Source organism: Lepidochelys kempii, chromosome 19, assembly GCF_965140285.1.
Source record: "Lepidochelys kempii isolate rLepKem1 chromosome 19, rLepKem1.hap1, whole genome shotgun sequence".
Lineage (NCBI taxonomy): Eukaryota > Metazoa > Chordata > Testudines > Cheloniidae > Lepidochelys > Lepidochelys kempii.
The window spans coordinates 5,513,885-5,528,252 of NC_136398.1; the positions used below are offsets into that span (position 1 = coordinate 5,513,885).

Here is a 14,368-nt window from a genome sequence, read left to right on the forward strand (position 1 = left end):
TTAATAGAAGGGAGATACCCAGGGGTCTCTTGGCCATTAGAGTCTGCACTCCAGATCCTCATTTGCAAGGGGATATGCAGCAATACAAGCTGATGGCCCTTTGGGCTGCGCATGTGAAAAGGCAAAATCCCAGCAGAGGGAACTCCGCAGCCCCCTGCATTTGACATAGGCACGGCTGCACCTACTGGGTCCCGGGTACCTCCTTGAGCAAGAGACTGACAAACTGGAGGTAATTCACACAGGCAGAGATTTTCAAAGCTGCATGAAAGCACTTGGACATCATTTGCCATTACAATTAATGGGAACAGAGCATCCAGATCCCCTAGTGCCTTAGCAATCTCCGTCTCAGCCATCAATGACAACTGACTGCACCAGTTTACACCCTCGATAATGGGCCTGTGTGTTTTATAGCTGACTGATGTGGCAGCACGGTGCAGGGCTGAGGACCGCAGAGTGAAGATAGGATTTCAGTGCCCAGCCCTGCCACTGATCTGCTGGGTGGCCCAAGACATATCATTTCCCTTCTCTGTGCCTCAGTTCCCTTCTCACCCCACAGCTGTCCAGCCTGTATAGTTCGAGCTGTTTGGGACAGGAAAAGTCTCTCGTGATCCATGTGTGCCCACCACAATGGGCTCCCAATCTCATTTGGGGCCTGTAAGTTCTACTGCAATAGAGACAGGATGGCCCAGGGGTTAGAGCACAAGCCTAAGACACAGGGATACCTTAGTTCAAGTCCCAGCTCTGCCACAGACTTGGCCAAGTCACTTAGCCATTTTGTGCCTCAGTTTCCCCATCTGCACTATTATTGCTTCCCTTCTCCAGAGGGGTAGGGTGAAGATAAATCCAATGAAGAGGGTGAGGTACCCAGATACTATAAGGATGGAAGCCAGATAAATATTTTAGATCAGCATTTCTCAACCTTTCAATACCAGAGAGCAGCTTGCTGCCTTCCTAAACTGTGTCAGGGCGATCTCAGGGATTGGCGCCTGTCCACGGACCAGTTGTTCAGAAATGCTGCTTCAGAGAGATGCTTGGGTCTGGATCCACTTAGGTGCCTAAGTCCAAGATTCGGGTGCCATTGGGATCCACAAAGCTTCCACGCAACTGGTGCCTAAACTCATTCAGCGCTTACATTTCTGCTGTCAAAGTTCCCCCTCGGTACCGAAGTTTCCGCCTCCACGCGTGGGCACTGCTGCCTCAGGCTTCTCTCCCGCCTCAGCCCCAGCGTGATCCTCAAAGCCCTGGAGGCAGACAGTCCCCGGCCTCCCTCACCTGCAGGGCCCGATCCGGCAGGCAAGCTTTGAGCAAGTGCAGCTCCGCACACAACGCCTAAATCCCTCCCCGGCTCTGGGCCATTGCGCCTTCCCTCGCGGCCGCCTGGCTCGTTAGCGGCATAGGTGCTGCAAGGATATAGGTTGCCATCCCGGCCAATAAAACTGCTTCCACACCTGCCTGCCTGGCTCCTCCCCGTGCAGAGCCTGAAGTGCGTGGGTGGCAGTTGAGAGGGGCGACCCTGCAGGTGCTCCCTGCGTCTGCCTGCCGGGCTAATGAGACGTTACGGGGGGCTGGGCTGGGCTGTCACACCGCTCTGCATGAACTCACACATTTATCAGTTATAAAGGGATGTAAATAGGTTCGCAGACAAGCTGGGCAATTACTCATAATATCGTTAATTAGAGCCCGCTCCTGGAGCACGGCAGCATTTCAATATTTACCTTCTGGCTGCTATTTCTCACCCCCCAGCCTGCTGCCCTTCCAGTAGGCGTGGGAAGGAGATTAAAGGGTTTGCTTGGGAAGGGGTGCCGGCCGCGTGCCTGAAACACGGGCGGAAGAGGAACACAGTCATGTAAACGGCCTCTCTCCCCCAGCCACTGACTCAGTGTCACAGGATCTCCAAGCTCTGTGCTGAAGAGATTTCACACAGAGTGGGGGTGTGGGGGGGGGGGAGCTTCCCTGTTAATGCTTTCTCTGCTAGTCCCTCACCGCACCTGCCTGCTGCCACCTTCCCAGAATGATTTGGATCGCAACAGCCCATAGGAGCCTCAGTCATGGCCCAGGACCCCATTGTGCTGGGCGCTGGTCAGAGTCAGACACAGAACAAAGCCCGTTCCTGCCCCATGGCGCTTTCAGCAAGTAATAAAAGGCTCTTCCCGAGGGGACTTTACGTGACGGCTTGAAGATTCAAGCATGGGAGCAGGGGGAGGGAAAGTAGATGGGTTACTCCTGCAGGGGACAGACAGCTGGCTCATAGGGGTAACAGCATTCTTCTGGCTGCATCCATGTCAGCCGAAGTCATTGTGTTGACCTCCAGGCTCCGTTGTGGGAGTTTAGCCAACCCAAGTTCAGTTGTCCCCTGCACAGGCCCCGTTCTGCCCTCCGTTAGCCCTATGCGACCGCACTGAAGTCAGTAGGGCTGTCAGAGGACATGTCTTCATAGAAGAGGCTTGTGGTTAAGGCACGGGGGAGGGCTGGGTGCTGCTCCCAGCTTTGCCACTGACTCTTTGCATGACCTTGGGCGAGTCACTTAATCCCAGTCTCCTTTCGGGTGCCCAAATTTAGAGGCCCAGGCCCTGATTTTTCACAAGAGTTGAGCCCCCATTGACTTCAGCTGCATAGTTTCTTATCACCTGCTCATCACCATGGTATCCAAGTACCTGCGTGTCCTCGGTCCTTACTACAAACTAAGGACCTCCCTTGTGTCAACGGGATGCTAGAGCTAGCGATGGCATTTAGAAATGTGAATTCCAAGCCAACAAATATATTAAGGTCAAAAAAATAGTCAAACCTAGTTAGAATGACCCAGAATTAGCCATTCTATTTTATGCCTAAAGGAGGTGCTGCATCTCTCCTTTGGGGGCGTATAGCAGAGGCAGGCTTGGTCAAGACATGGGTGAGAGATTTCTCATGGTCTCTACCCTGCCCAGCTGTTGCAGAAAGCAAGGCTGGTGTTTCATTCGGTAGCTCTAAGCAAGTACAGACTGTATGCCTGCTTGGGGCCCTCTGGGATTGCTCTGCTGCTTGGTACTTGCCTCCAGTACCAGTGGAGAGACGGGAGACTAAGGTACTGCCCAGCTGTGGTTAGTAACGTCAAAGCAATTTCATTTCATTTTTTATTTTTTGCAAGATACTATAGGGATTTTAGACTGGGCACCAGATTCTGCTCTTGGTCACACCACCAGTGTAAACACCACTGGGATAAATCGGAAGTAACTGAGACTGGACCCTAGCCCTGGGTGTCTGGCTATTCTGCCAACAGGATATACAACTTGCACAGAAAATGTCAAGTGCATTATTTCATTGGAACTATGGCCTGTTTGTTGGGGCAGGGGCCTACTCTTCTTATTGTACCTATTTGAACAGCAGGGCCCACTGTGTAGACATGTAGTAAGAGGCAATGCCTGCCCCAAGAACATGGAACCTAAAGACAAAGGGTGGGAAGGGAAACAGAAGCACAGAGAGGGCCAGTGACTTGTCCATGGACATACAGCATATCAGTGGCAGAGCTAGGATGTGCTTTTGACTCCAATTGTTCTTTATTAGCCCTCTGATAGGCAAATTCCATTTGAGAATCTCTATGGTGTTTCAAATCCATTGGTCAGCTCATCCTCACCCCACCCGGTGAGATAAGGATCATCTTCATTTTCCTGTTTGGGGAAACTGAGGCACATGAAGGGTAAGGTCATCCATATCCGAGGTGGGACTAGAGCCTGTGGGTTCTGACTCAGCATGCTCCTTTGCTGGGGTACCTCCTCTCTGCTAGACTTGTGGTGAGGCACTTTCTAAACACAGGCTTTGTAGAGACGTTTCATGTAGGGTTTAAACAAATGCAAATGCCACTAAAAAAGGGACACGCTCAGCTCCAAGACTCAGCCAACCCCAGAGAAATTTGGATAAGTATACCATTCCTGATTCCCTTTTTTTAAAAGGAGCCCTGAGCTAACAACTAGCAGATTTGGCAGTGAATCAGACTATTAACCCACCATTAGACGCACACAAAAAACAGGTTAGCAAGTCGTTTTTCCTCCCCTTCTCTACAGATGTGCATGGCAGGGGTGCTGTTTGCTAAGCAGACCATAATTGCCAAAGCAATACTTAGCACCAGGGTAAAATTGAAGGAGAACATAATGCACAAAATGAGGTCTTTCAAACAAAAATGTCAGTTTTACAAGTGCCCTGTAATATGACTTTTACATCTTCTGACCTTACAAATGAAGGGCAGGCCAGAGCCCACTGAAATTGGCGGACGTCTTTCCGGTGACTTCAATGGGCTTTGGATCAGGTCTGTAGCTAGTAAATAGTGGAGGATATGGGCTCCCAACTTCAACCTCCCTTTCTTTATAACTAGCTGCGAGAGTGATCCTGAAACTCTAGTTCATTGTAACAAAGGATCATGGGATGAGAAAAGCTGAGAATTGCTGCACTAGGGAATCATATAGGGTGCAGATTCTGGGGGCCACCACGGGTCATCACAAACGAGAGGTCCCCTTTTATTGGAGGTACCTCAGCTGGAACAAAATGAGCAAGTGCGTTCAGGCTCATCTCCTGGCCTTCCCGCCCCTCCATCCTACCCAGAAGGCCTCTACAAAGATCCTCTGCCCAGCCTGTCCTCTGCCGCAGTGGAATCCCGGCACTGGAGCCCCATCTCCTCCCATGGATGGATGGAGTTACTCCACCTCCTTTTCAAGGCCCTGCGTAAGCTCCCTCCCGCGTGCCCCGCTGCTGCTGGTTCTGCCTTTTGCACTTTCTGATCCCCTCCATCTCCTTCTCCCACGTTCAGCTTCAGTCCCGCCCTTTTATTTAGGGCCAGCTCCCAGGTTACTCGACCCTCTGCACCTCAGAGCCCTGAGACTCAACAATGAGCTACCTAACCATGAGGTTTATTGCTCCAGGGCCAGATTCTCCCTCTCCTTTATGCCAAGGCGCTCCCATTACTTTTAGTTCCTAGACAAGCTGCAAGATGAACTCCAGGTAAAGCTATGGACAGCACCACATGCAGGCCCATGACCTGGGCATCATCCTTGACTCAACCCTGTCTCTGGACCCCCCCATATCCAAGCTGCCTCAGTCTAGGACAGTCTCTGCAGTTGGTGAGTCGTTTCGTGCAAAGTTGAAACCTTTCATTTTGAAATGATTTTTCATTTCGAAACAGCATTTCATTTAGAAATTTAGCCAGCTAAAAAGAGGGATGAATCAGCTGAAAGTGACTGCAAATGAGAAATTCATTTTGTGGCTCATAAAATGGTTCAGTTGACCCAAAATGATTTTTTTATTTTTCAATGGGGGGGGAGGGGACATAGAAAAATCAGTTTCGGTTCAAACCAAAGCATTTTTCCCCCAGATTTTTATAGCTTGACCCCGAATCAATTATTCATTCGGGTCGAGCAACAACTCTATATGCAAATGTTATTAAGACACTTCCCATCCTGATTCCATGAGCAGAAGGTTTGCAAAGTGCTTTGAGATCCTCAGAAGACAGCTGCTCTATCATTGCAAGGGGTTACTATCAATAAGCCTTCAGACATGACAAAAAGAGGACAACTCTGAAATGACCATGCTCAAGACCCTTGAAAAACAAGCTGCCGCTTATAAGCTTCTCACCTGCAATTTCTCTGTCAAAAATCCCTTCAAACTTACAGGCAATACCCCCTATGGAAACAGAGAAGGCAACACAGCCACTGGCCAGAGCAAAGGGCTGGGCTCCATCCCCAACTCTGCCACTGACCCACCATGTGATCTGGAGCAAGTCACTTTACCTCTCTGTGCCTCTGTTTCCCCCTCTGTAAATTAGTGGTGCTCCTTTGCAAAGCTCTTTAAGATAAGATGGATAAAAGGTACTTGGTGTGTGCAAACTAGAGGGCCAAAGTCCTCCCTACTACACAGGTGTAACTTGCGGGTAAATCTACTGGTGTAAGCAAGAGCAGAATTCAACCCAGGGGCGCTACTTATTTCAGAACTGACTTGATTGGGAGACTGCCCAGACCGCAGAACTCCAGACCGGGTTTGTCTCTTCTCTGCGCGTTAATTCAGCAGATGGGGGAGCCCTTTACCTGTCTGGCGCCAGCAGAGACTTCATCAGCTCAGCTTTCTCCTTTGCAGAGTGGCAGGTAAACCTTGGACTGGGTTTCTGGGTCCAACACACAGAGAGATTCTGGCTGCCATGCAGCCTGGAATGACCACAGCCTTGAAAGCCTTTAGAGGGTTCTGCCTTACAGCTTCCCATTCCTTTGAAACCTACATGGCCAGGACCTGATCTGACACCTGGTCGCAGCTTTTTAAAAAGGGGGCTCGCTGCCCCTGTGCCTGTGTCCTGACACCTCCCCAGCTGGGGTTCTGTGGGGGAGGGGGCAACAGCTGCTGGCAGGGAAGGAAATTCTACAATTCAGGACTTCAGGAAGCTTCAAGACTGTCAGGTGCTCCTGCTGAGTCATTAGCTTCCCCTCTGGGGAGCAGTAACTGCTTTGCAGATGGCCTTTTTTCCTGGCAATGCTGAAGGAGCACAATGGATCGTGCCTGCAGTCGGGTGGTATCACCCACGTTAAAGAGGATATTGGGATGGCTAGATCCTGATGGGCTCCCCTTGCCCTGTTCTGGGGGTTTACAAACCCTTCATTTTACTGGAGCATAGAAATCAGAGATGGAAGAGACCTAGGTGGCCAAGCTAGCCCATTCCCCAGGGGACCAGTGCAGGATTGTTGCCTCCTGGCTTATTTCCCAGGGATTTAAATGCCTTGAGCAGAGCTCGTTGAATTCTTTGTGAAGCCCCAATCCAGCACAGCACTTAACTGTGGGCTTCGTTTTTGACATGGGGAGTTGCTCCAATGCGGTCATTGGGGTGCATCCTGTGCTTAGAGTTAAGCACACACTTAAGTGTTTTGATGAGTCAGGCACAATGAATATATGTTATTCATTTACCCCCTCCCCTCCCCCCTTGTTCCTTAGTGAACTGATGCTGATCTTCTTCAGACTGTTCATTTGTCACTATGTAATTTGTATCAAGAATTTTCAATCTGGAGACTGTTCACGAACTATTCTCTTCAGTCATCTGGTAGTGGATAGGCCAGATGTGTGAGTGTCTACTGCAATCACACGGCACTATTATTAATTATCTGTATTATCGTAGCACCTACGAGCCCTAGTCCTGGACCACCAGGACCCCACTGTGCTAGGTCCCATACAAACACCGAATGGCATTGTTTCTCTGTCCGTACCAGGATGGCAGACATTTTTCCATAGGAAAACAGGACATTTCAGGTGAGCGATCATTCATGCTAAACTATGTAAAATGTTGGGGATCCGCAGATATTTTCACTCAAACCTTGGATGTCCAAATACTCACCAGTTATCTAATACAGCTCCACCAATCACGGAGACGGAGGTCAGCTGTTATTTACCAGCGAGGGGGCTTCAACCATTGCTCTGGGAGAATCACCCTAAGCTCTCTGGGGCAGGCACAGTCCTTTCGTTGTGTGTTTGTACAGCATCACAGGGTCCTGGACTAGGCCTGGGGCTCCTAGGGGCTACAGCAATCCAAATAATTCTCACTAATGTTCCTAGAACAGGGAAGCACTTCAGTTGTGTGGTTAAAGCACTAGGAGGCCAGTGCTCTGATCCCATTGTCAACACTGGCTCCCTCTGTTGCCTTTGGCATGTTGCTTCCCCTTTGTGTGCCTTGATTTTCCCATCTGTAAAACTGGAACAATAATATACAACAGAAGTGATGCCATGTAGTAGGTTGGAAGAGCTTGATTTTTTCTGAAACTGAGACTGTTCTCTCTCAGCACTCAACAGAAACAAACTCCTGAATTATAAATCTTGTGTATATAAATCTCATGATCGCAAATTCCTATAAAATATGGATCATTTTACCTACCACTGAAATGCAACTGCTTCTGGTGTGGAGCACAATAGCTGTTTAACAGCACCCAGGAGCAACATGACAAAAACCAGGCCCCGATCCTGCAAAGACTTCAATGGGGACTACTCATGTAGTTCAAGTTAAGCATACGTGTGAGCCTTTGCTGGATTGGGACCACAGTTAGGACAGGAAGTAAACAATACAGTATTCAACTGATACTGCAGCGGAAAATTTGGGAAGGCAGAATGCAATCACCCAACTGGAATTTAACAAGGGCAACACCCTAGCTTTTTCACGTGCACACGTACACTTACACACACACACACACACACACACAGTGTCATCATTTTTAATGTCATTTGAGAGGGGTACCCCTGGCAACACAGTGCCCCATAGCAACATGCTGGGGCATTGGCTCAAAACTGATAAGAAGATAAACGAGGGGGTTCTAAGGTTCCCTTTTACCTCCATTTCATCATTCCTAAGAGAACTACAGCTGAAAAGCTAAGTATCCTTAGTAGTTATAAAGCCAGAAAAAACACAAGATCCTGCTGCTGTTTTCCCTATGCTGTTCTTCCTCCACCACTGAGAATTGCTAAGCTCCGGTAGTAACAAATTAGATCATTACAGCTAATGGGATCACTTGCAATACAGCACACAAAGAATAAGCTGTGCCAAAGGACAAGGAAAGCATGCTCTTGTATTGCTGAGCGTAGAGGACGGGTATTTGTTACCCTGCTCTTAATTTTACCTCCATCCATTCTCCCCATCTTCTTATGGCTCCCTCGGAGAACGAGTAGTCAGGGGTGGGAACTGGAAGGACGTGCTGTCTGCTGTACCAAGACAAGCTTGGTTACAGAACATATCCTAAGTAGCTGGGGAGCATACACAGAAGCCATAGGCTCTGACTGGTACCAACCTGGCAAATGTAACATATTACCACAAGAATATCCTTGGTCCAAAATCCGCAGCACTTGGGGGGTTTGTGCCCCCTCTCTCTCACACACTCGCCTTAACCAAGCGGGGGGTTGCAAGGCAATTTCCAATTCCCTTTCTCTCTCCTATTTTTATTTATTTTATTGCAAAATCCTAACCGTTCTCAGAGTAAATTACTGCAATGCTCAATCAGTGATTGGATTACATTAAAGCTTCCTTCCTTCTCTACCATGAATCGCTGCTCTAAGATAGTGGAGGGTGGGGAGAAGAAAAGAGAGGAGATGGAAACCAAGCTTGTAGAACCTAATCTGGTTGCTTATCAATGACCTTCACCATTCTTACAGTTGAAAAAAATAAAATAAAGCATTTTGAGAAGTTCTCCAGTAAACGAGCTCCATGTCTCTACACAGACTGGAATCCGTGCTAGGGCTTTTGTGGGTAAAATCGCTTCAGGACGTATGGAATAGTAGGAAATCAAATAAGGGCAATCAAAATGAAAGAAACATATCATGTTAGTAGCATTTCTCCTGCTGATCTGTCACTTTAATAGAAACACACACAGACCCACAGGGAGACGGAAAGAAATCTCCCTGTTTGTGCTTTAGCAGATGTATAACACGCAACGGTACAAATTGTCTAGAAAAATTAATTCCCTGTTGCATTTGATTAAATATTCACCTCTGCAAATGCTCCTGAAAAGAGAAACGGGGCTATTACTCCCTACTCTCCTTCCTCCCACGCACACACCTTTAAGGAAAAGGGGTAATAAGAAAAAATGATGCATCTTACCAAATAGAGGAGTCCGACAATGCTGTCCAGGTATAACAGGAATAAAAGACACCCCTGCTTCTTCTCCAAAACACACACACACACCCCACCTCTTCTTTCCCCCTCCCCAAAAAAAGAAATCTGCCCCAAATGCTTCAAACCCAAAATCCCATCCCTGGTGTGAGGAGACGACAATCTAGTTAATCTTTAAAGGTTTCTGGAGAGAGACAGGAGCGGAGCTGTAGACTCTTTGCTTAAGCATCTCCATGGTTACCTCCCTGACCCAATTCTCCTCACAGCCAAAAGCAGGGGTAGGCAAGAAATTCAGAAGTGAGATGCAAGGCATGTGGGGACCAGTCATCACCGTTATTTGGCAAGCACTTTTTTTTTTTTGAGTGGGTGGGGAGGATGGTTCTTTACTAGGTCGTCTCTTCCCTCCCTCTCCCCCTTATTCCTCATAATCCATGGTTTGGGGTCCCACTTCTCTCCCTCACTCCCGTCAGGATGCAAAGACATTGTTTGGGGTCTGTAATAGCGTAACACTGTAACTAGGCATGGGGCTCAAAGCCAAATACTCCCAGTCTTTGGCGAGCCTGGATTCTGACCCCCACATCCAGCTCTTAGCCCTTTATAATGGGGGGCACGTGAAAGCACTAGAGCCAGTTCCCAAAAACTTGGGACAATCTGGAACCTGAGCTGAATATTGCTGCTCAGGGCCTCCGTTTTTGATGGGCTACGTTGGAGCTGGAGTGCCTGGTTCAGGGTAAGAAGAAAGCAAAGCTGAACCAAAGGTGGTGGATGGTGAGCCTAGAAGAAGCACCATCATAGAAATGTGGGGCGGAAGGGACCTCAAGAGGTCACAGAGTCCAGCCCCCTGCACTGAGGCAGGGCCACGTAAACCTAGACCATTCCTGACAGGTTTTTTTCCAACCTGTTCTTAAAAACCTCCAGTGAGGGGGATTCCACCACCTCTCTTGGAAGCCTGTTTCAGAGATTAACTACCCTTAGGTTTGAAAGTTGTTTTTTTCCCCTAAATCTTCCTTGCTGCAGAATAAGCCCATCACTACTTGGGATGGGTGGGCAGTAAGAAAGCTCTGATCATTTGCTTTAGACCTCCTGGCTGTCTTATTAATAGTAATTATCTGTATTCCAGCAGTGCCTACCAGCTCCAGCTGAGATCGGGGCCCATGGCGCTAGGTGCTGTACGTACACATAACAGATTCTTGGCCCCAAAGGTCTTCTAAACCTAAATAGACAAGACAGACATAGGAAGTATTATTAACCCCATTTTATAGATGGAAATTGAGGGACAGAGAGACTACAGCCAGATCCACAAAAGGACTTAGGTGCCTAAGCCCCAGACTTAGATGTCTATGTCCCAGTTTTGTCTCCACTGCAATCCACAGAACTCCCGCCGACCCCTGGGGGCACCTAAACTCCTGCAGCAGCTAAGTATTTGTTCCCTTGGCGTCTTTGTTCCTGCCTCTGGGCAAGTGCGCTGCAGCCTCCCTCTAGGTGTCTGGGCACCTATCTCCCCACTGAGCCCCACAGCAATTCATGAACTAGGGGAAGATCGGTAGACAAATGCCTAAGTTGCTTGTGGGGCCTGATCCAGGTAGCGTGCCCAAGGGCCACCGAGTGGATCGGGTCCTATTCAAAATCCAGCAGGAGGAAAAGGCCACCGTATAACTTTTAGCTCAGGGGTAAGCGTGCCCACCTGGGATGTGGGCGAGCCAGGTTCCATTCCCCCATCAGGCAGAGAGGGGAGAAAAAGTTTGAACAGAAGTCTACGACCTCTCAGGAGGCTGAGGTAACCACCGAGCTATGGGATGTTCTGATGCAGGGATCCCTCAGCCTCTCTCTGTTCCACTGTGGATACACAATGAAGGAATAGTTGGAGCGGAGGGACTGGACCCAGGTTCTTCTGTCTTCCTGGGGGGTGCTCTTACGGCTGGACTACAGAATCAGTCTCTCGCTCTCCCACTCTCCCCATGACTATTTAAGTATCTACCCACAGAGGAATGCAACATCCATGTTGTGGGTTTTTGTTTGGGCCCCTCTTTATTGGATAAGGTAAGTGGTGAGACCGTTGTAGCATGAGCGTAAACTCAGCATCCATAGATCAGACAGATGGTAGGACTCAATGCAAGAGACTTGGGACAAAGTTCTAAAATTTGGAATAGATTTTTTTTCCAGGGTTCTAAAATGCCGATATGGATCACTGAAGCTGGGGGGGATCCAGAACACTATCCAAGCACCAGAATAGTGCAAACCCTGCCGGGGGAGGGATGGGGAAACAATCTCAGAATTTGAATGAAAATAGAAAGCTCTGGGTACATCTTCACTGCAAGTAGACACCAGCAGCTGGCCCATGCCTGCTGACTCGGGCTCGCGGGGCTTTGGTTAAAGGGCTGTTGAGCTGTGGTGTAGTTATTTGGGCTCAGGCTGAAACCTGAGCCCAGACATCTACATCGCAATTAAACAGCCTCTTAGCCCAAGCCCCGCGAGCCCGAGTCAAGTGGCCCAGGCCAGCCACAGGCTTTTAATTCCAGTGTAGACATAGCTTCTAAGAACTATTAGTCTGTGATCCTTGCCATTTCTTAATGTGAGGTAAAGAATGGCTGAGATTAGAAGGTAAGAAACACTGGTTGTGTGTGAAAACTCATGAGCCCACATGAGTTTGAGTTTCCCAGAATCCTGTCCGACAAACCCCACTTGGACACCTTCAGTCCGGATTTTTCTTTTTTTTAAAGTTAGAGGAGCCATTGCTCAGCAAATCTGAGCAAGCAATTAACTGTGCAACAAGGTGAATAACTGAATGTCGATGAATTAAAAACCTGCAAGTGCAATTCCCAGACCTGCACACTTAATTGCTCACAAATTGGGTGCATGAAACTTGTTTCAATCAGGTCCTTAATTTAATGTTCATGGAAAATAATCTTCTCCAATACAAGCTATACTGGCTTCTTCTACCTAAAAAGTAAGACGTGTGTATGTGTGTGTGTGTGAGAGAGAGACTCCAGAATCATTGTTCTTCAGCAAAATTGCAATAGGAGCTTAAGAAAGGACTGCAGATTTTTGGCCCTGTGTTTCAGTAAGCGTCTTTCCCCAAAAGAAGCATTTAAAATCCATGTGAAATTATTAAATAGCTTAAATCTGGGACAGTTGTGCTGCTCTGCTGGAGTATCAAACTTTGGACATAGAAACAAGAGCGGAGCCTGCAGGTTGCATGCTGCCATCTAATTGGGTGGCCTCCAAATCATGCACAGAGTGCCACCCAATTGAATGGGAGGATGCAAATGATGGTGCCCGTTGCTAATTCCAGTGTTGCAGTGCAGGGGACTAGGCAGAGGATGCTGGAGTGGGTTGTTAGAATTTACTGCCGAAAAGGGAGGGGAGAGGCAGCTGGAAACAGGACTAGACTGGCAGGGAATCTAAGTCCAGGCGTATCATGCCCGAATTTTGCTCTCCCTCAAATCAGTGTCGTACAGACTGTGACTCTAAAATCCACGGAAGCAGCATAGCGGTTGTTTATGAACGCTCCCTTACTCTTCCCCCCTGAAGCTGTTCCTAACTTATCAAAGAAAAGTCTCCCTTCTTGAAGCTAGGAGTCATAGCCTATTGGAACGATTCCCCTGCAGAGATATCAAGCAGTATCTGCTGTTAGCCCACTCCAAGTACACGACCAAAAATAGCCCTGGGGGTGGCCAGATCATATGGGACCCATGCTGCCACCGAGGCAAAAGCATTAATTACTAATACTCTATCCACAAATACAAGATTAAGCCATGATAACAGGACTGAGTCACAACCCTCTCTTCACCGCCGTGTTGAAACACGGGTAATGCCGGCGTATACCCAGGCTTTGTATTTCAGCCTCTCGAATGCCCAGTTTCTGCAGGACTGAGTATAGCTTCTCCCCTGGGCTGACCCAAGAAACAGCTTCTCCCAATAGCCAGCAGCTGTTTCTCCAACTATGCCCAAGCAGGACATCCAGCCTCTTCATGTAACAAGGAGTAGGACTGGATTAAAATCATCTGAAGGATCATTTAAACCGACGACTGTGGAATGCTCCCTGGAAATTGAGATCTATTAGCCGTTGGAATGGTATTGCCCAAGGGAATTAGGGGCAACCCAATGGATTTTCTTGGATCCCTTAAAAATGAGGACTGCGGTGGGAAAGCACACGCCACTGGTTGAAGTAGGGACTAAATGAAGCACCAGAATAATAATAAATTAGATGCAAAGGTCTTATGATAAAATAGCTAAACTTGGCAAGCGTTAGTCTTGCGAGGTTCTATGATTTTATCCCAAGTCTTGTGATGTTTCCTAAAGTGCAGCTCCTGGAGTAATGTTATGTGAGACTCCACCCTCTGCTTGCAGTGAAAAGCTTGAACATGTGACCACTCCCCCCCCGCAAAAAAGAGCTCAAAACCAGAGAGCAGATATAAAGATCTTAAAATGAATTAAATCTCAGGTTTGTTACGCCCATCACGACTTGGGGGCAGGGGAGAACTCATGACTTGTGAGCTCTTGGGTTGGAGACACTGTTACTATCTGGGAGATGGTGTTGCTTCACTTCTCTCTCCCAGCATTCTGCCTTGGCCAAAGCTCTTCTGACCCATGTCCATATTCCATGATCCATTACTCTTGCAAGAGGCTAATTAAGAGGCACTCCCTTATGTGACTCGCCCAATTCAATGCTCACCCAGGGCCATCGTTAACCACTGTCTAGATCTGAATCTTGCCCAAGACTGATGGTGCCTTAGTCTCTTCTGCACCCTTCCGATAGTCCTCTTGTTCTGTCCC

General features: G+C 48.2%; 1 protein-coding gene across 2 annotated transcripts in view; it reads right to left on the reverse strand.

The window, feature by feature from the left end:
• The window catches only part of RIMS3 (regulating synaptic membrane exocytosis 3), a 45,251-nt gene extending 35,419 nt beyond the window's left edge, over positions 1-9,832 (reverse strand). The window contains exon 1 of one of the 2 annotated variants that reach the window (XM_073317812.1): positions 9,581-9,832. The gene's annotated coding sequence lies outside the window, so the exon portion shown is untranslated. Of the gene's footprint in view, positions 1-8,606; positions 8,683-9,580 lie in introns of those variants that run through there. The other variant, XM_073317814.1, reaches the window with a different exon arrangement.
• Between the last annotated feature and the right edge of the window lie 4,536 nt (positions 9,833-14,368).